This window comes from Tupaia chinensis, unplaced genomic scaffold (genome assembly GCF_000334495.1).
Source record: "Tupaia chinensis unplaced genomic scaffold, TupChi_1.0 Scaffold000438_1, whole genome shotgun sequence".
NCBI lineage: Eukaryota > Metazoa > Chordata > Mammalia > Scandentia > Tupaiidae > Tupaia > Tupaia belangeri.
The window spans coordinates 864,389-869,694 of NW_006159943.1; positions in this window are offsets into that span (position 1 = coordinate 864,389).

Sequence of the window (5,306 nt, forward strand, 5' to 3'; positions counted from 1 at the left end):
CCAGAGAAAGACCGAGAGAGAGAGAGAGAGAGAGAGAAGGAAGCCACCAGGTCTGGGACTTGAACTATGGTCAGCCATGTGGGAATTCCAACACCTTAACCACCACACCACTTGCTGGCCCCATATTTATTTACTATTTTTTAAAAATTTGACCAGAGAGGGACAGAGTGAGAGAAAGGGAAGGCAAGAAAGCAAGCTATCAGGTCCAGGACTCGCCCACAGATGGCCATATGGAGTCCGGCGCCCTTAACCACCACCTGTCAGCCCTCTTCTTTTTTCCTCAGAGAGATGTTTGCTGTAAGGTATGTGCGCTCACCAAAGAGACAGAAAATGAGAAATCACCCCCTGAGGGGATCGTTATGCCACAATCCCCTCTCCTCCATTCTCTCCCTGGGATTTTGGGCATGCATGCACATGTGCCTGGCATGAGTATTTTGTTTGTTTGGTTTGTTTTGTTTTATCAGAGAGGTTTTTGCTATAGGGTGTGTGCACTCACCAGAAAGAGAAAGAGAAAGAGAAAGAGAGACAGAAAGTGAGAAATCACCCCCCATGGGGGGATGGCCACGCTGCAATCCCTTCTCCTCCATTATCCTCTTGGGATCTTGGGCACACATGCATACACGCCCAGCGTGAGTTTAAGCCACCGGGTCTGGGACTTGAACCATGGTTAACTATGTGGGAGTCCAGTGACATAGCCATTATGCCAACTGCTGGTCCCAGCCTGGCAAGAGTTTTAAGCCGCCAGGTCCAGGACTCAAACCACAATTGACTATGTGGGAGTTCAGCAACGAAACCATATGCCATCTGTTGGTCCCATCTCCTGGGTGTTTTCTAGAAATTTCTTTTTCTCCCTCCTCCAACAAATTGCTTGACAGAATCAATTGTATTTGATATTTTCTCTCTCTCTCTTCCCATTAAAAGTTGGATTCACTCAACTTACTGTGGTCTGAGACTGGCCTCCACTCCTCCACTGAAGCTTTTCTCTCCAGGACAAAGGTCTCTTGCTAAATTCATTGACACTGCCCAACTGTTCAATAGGTTAAACTGCTTACACTGAGAGTGGGTGGAGTTGAAATATTAGGTCTTTTTTCTCTTTTTTTTAAAGTTTTTGCCTTAAGGTGGTGTAAGCTCATAGGAGGGAGACAGAGAGAGGAGGGAAAGTGAGAAATCACCTTTCTGGAGAAACGGTCATGCTTACATCCCCCAGAAGGGAGGGTCCTTCTCTCTGGATTTTGGGCACATATGCACTCGTGTCTAGTGTGTTTTTCAAGCTGCCAGGTTTAGGACTCAAACCGCACAGTGGCCCAGGTGGGATTCAACCATCTTAATCACCAGGCCATGGATTGGCCCCTTTATCATCTTTTAAATTACATTTTAGGGACCAGCAGTTAGTGTAATGGCTATGTCGCTGGACTCCCACGTAATCGACTGCGGTTCACGTCCCGGACCTGGTGGCTTAAACTCACGCTGGGCACATGTGCGTGCGTGCCCAAGATCCCGAGAGGAGAATGGAGGAGAAGGGATTGCGGCGTGGCCATCCCCCCTGGGGGGTGATTTCTCGTTTTCTGTCTCTCTGTCTCTCTCTCTCTGTCTGGTGAGCGCACGCGCCCTATAGCAAAAACCTCTGGAAAAGAATTACATTTTATACATGCAAAAGAATAACTAAATGTATATGTATTATTTACATAATGAAATGAATGCCCATAAATCTACCATTTAAAAAATATTATTTTATTTAATTTTATTTATTATAATTTGGCCAGAGAGGGCCAGAGGGCAAGAGAGGGAAGGAAAGTGAGAAAGCGATCTGCCAGGTGTGGGTCTTGAAGCACAGTGGGCGATGTGGTATTCCAGTGCCCTAACCCCCACACCACCTGCTGGCCCTTTCAATCCACATTTAACCCCAAAACTAGTGCACCCCCACTCTCTTCAAAGTAACAACTAATACATTTTGTACTTTTCACTTTTTCCCAAAAGTTTTATTATATATACCTAAACAATGTATTGTTTAATTTTTCTCTTTTTTTTTTTCTGGACTACATAAAAATGGTTTCAAAAGTTTGTAGTGTAAATGCCTTTTGACCACATTCAAGCGTGTCTTACTATGTCTTATTTCTGAATCTTGTCCTAGTTGTGTGGTCCTATCACGTGGGCCCAGTACTCAGTGTGAGCATAACTACTAACATTTTCTTTTTTTTTTTTTTGGAGAGATTTTCACTGTAGGGCGCGTGTGCTCACCAGACAGACAGAGAGAGACAGAGAGACAGAAAGCGAGAAATCACTCCCCAGGGGGGATGGTCACGTCGCAATCCCTTCTCCTCCATTCTCCTCTCGGGATCTTGGGCACGCACGCACACGCGCCCAGCGTGAGTTTTAAGCCACCAGGTCCGGGACGCGAACCGCGGTCGACTACGTGGGAGTCCAGCGACATAGCCATTACACTAACTGCTGGTTCCCACTACTAACATTTTCCAGATCAATATAATAAAGGAGTGATGTGCAATTAAAAATAAAAAGTGTGTAGTGTTCTGGAATTTCTCTCATTCAATACTGCATTCCTAAGATTTGTCTGCTCTGATTATGTACTGATCATCCAAACCTCATCTTTTTTTTTAATAATTATTTAATTTTATTTATTTACTCATTTATTTATTTTCATTTGACGAGAGAGAGAGAGAGAAAGTGAGAAAGCAAGCCGCCAGGTCCAGGACCTGAACCATGGTCAGCCATGTGGGAGTGTCCAGTGACCTAACCACCATGCCACCTACTGACCCCCAAGCCTCATCTTCTCATGCTTTCTCAGATCACAAGAGTACAAAGCAATCTTCCCTGTTTCTGAGTCTCCAGCACTATTTAAAGATGGAGACCAGCCAGTAGCATGGAGGTTAAACAGCTGGATCCCACATGGATGACCTTGTGGTTTGAATTCTGGACTCTTGTGGTTTGAAAAACATACCAGGCACATGTGCCTGTCTGTGTGCTCAAAATCCCGAAAGGAGGGAGAAATGGAGCAGAAGGAGTTGTAGTGGGACCATGTTCCACGTGGGGTCCTTTCTCTCTCTCTGGCAAGTACATGCACCCTCTGGCAAATTAAAAAAATAAATAAACAGGCTGGCAGCTGGCATGTTGGTAAGGATGCTGGACTCCCACATGGCCAACTGTGGTTCGAGTCCTGGACCTGGTGGATTGCTTTCTCACTTTCCTTCTCTCTGTCTCACACTCTGTCCCTCTCTGGTAAAATGAAAATAAATAAGTAAATAAAATAAAATAAAATAAAATAATTTTAATAAATAAAAAGAACTGAAACTGTACTTTTTTTTTTTTTTAAATAATTATCCATTTTGGAGGGCTGGCAGGTGGTATGGTTGTTAAGGGTGCTGGACTCTACATGGTCGACCACAGTTTGAGTCCCGGACCCGGCAGCTTGCTTTCTCCCAGCAACATAGCCATTACACCAACTACTGGTCCCACTTCCTCCCTTTTCCTCTTTCTCTCTCTCCCTCTCTGGTTAAATGAAAAATAAAGAGATAAAGTTTTTTTAAAAAAGGAATTATTCATTTTGGGGCTAGCAGGTGACATGGTGGTTAAGGCACTGGATTCCCACATGGCACCCTGTGGTTGGAGTCCTGGACCTGGTGACTTGCTTTCTCACTTTCCCTTTCTCTCTCACGTCAAATTAAAAAATAAATAAGAACAAACAAAATAAAAAAGAAGTCTAAAAAATAAATTATTAATTAATTTATTATTAACACTTTTTAATTTCCTAAAAGGAACATGCGCTCACCTGAGACACAGAGAGAGAGGGAACATGATAAAGCAAGCCACCAGGTGTGGGACTCCAGCAGTGGTCGGCCACATGGGAGTCCAGCACCTTAACCACTACATCTCCTGCTGGTTCTGTATCCCTTCACTTTGATCTTTGTATTTGTTTTTCCGCCAGTGGAGTACAGACTCTCTAGACAGAGACAGAGAGAGGGGAGGAGGAGAAAGCATCTCTCAATGGGATGTGGTCACACCACAATCTCTTCTACTTCTCCATGCTGTGAGATTTGGGGTACACAGCAGGGCATATTGTCCAAGCCTGTAGGGGCTGGAATTCAACAGCACAGTTGGCCATGTGGGATCTGGTTCCCTTACCCACTAGACTAAGGGTCGGCCCTTTTCCCTTTATCTAGGTGTCAGCTCCCAGGTGTCCCGCAGCGGAAGTCGCTGGTCATAGTGAAGAGCACCACACGGGGGAGCTGGGTGGCCTGGCCCAGACCATTTCACGTTGACAGGCTGGCCCTTCACCTTCCTGAGCCTCAGTTTCTGTACTTTCTGGAAAGGATTTTTGTGCGGAACTCCTGACATAAAGGAGATGTCGCACTTAGTTAACTGCGAAGCATCCTCCTTAACCAGGGGTACACCTCCATTGTCGCTCAGCTCCTAGAGAGGTCTGCACAAAGACCGGGCTGATGTTCGGCTGACAGTTTTTGGAGACAGGCGTGCATTCCTCAGGGCAGGTCCGAGATCCTTCCTTTCTTATGGATCTCCCAGGCAGTGAGGTCCGTAAGTAGTGAGGTCAGAGGTGAAGCGGCTGTGAAGACTGCCCGAGGCACAGACAGCGCTATATCCGCCAAAGGCTAGCAGGTAGTTGGTTACATTGACGCATGCGCACCTCTTTCCCCAAGCCCCGCAGAGACCCGGCCTAAATTGGTTGTTCTGCTCCGTTTTCTACCCATATAGGGGCGCACTCTTGCGTACGCATGCGTCTCGTCCAGGCTGCGGTTGGCTGACGGGCCCATCCGTCATTGGGAGAGCCAATGGCGTGAGCCTGGGGGACTCCACTTCCCGCGCAGCGATAGGGGGCGCTGGGAGTGGATCTGGGTCTTTGTCCGTATTCTCGCCCGAGTGGACGAAGTCGAGAGGTGCGTGTCCTGGTCGCCTGCAGCAAGTGCGGAGGTGTCGGTTGGAGCCTTGGCCTCGTCAGCTGTGTCACAGCGGGGAGGGAAGAGGGAGAGGAGGGAGTAGGGGACCGACGTAAAGGCGGCGCTGCTTCCTGGCAGTCCCCGAGAGCTAGTTGCCAGCCATTTACCAAGCGACACGTGTGTGCCCGACTGCCCGACGCACTGTGGAGTACAGAGCTCTCGCCTTCATGGGCGCTTGCAGTGTAAAGTCACTTTAATGCCCTCCTCTACGTCCCTTCTATCCCTTCACCTTAGATGGAGATTTTCTCTTTCCGAACCTGGAACCGCTCCATCGTCCCCGCCCGACTCCAGCAGGAAGGGCAGGGATTGGGTGCCACGGCCGGCGCCAGCCTCCCCTTT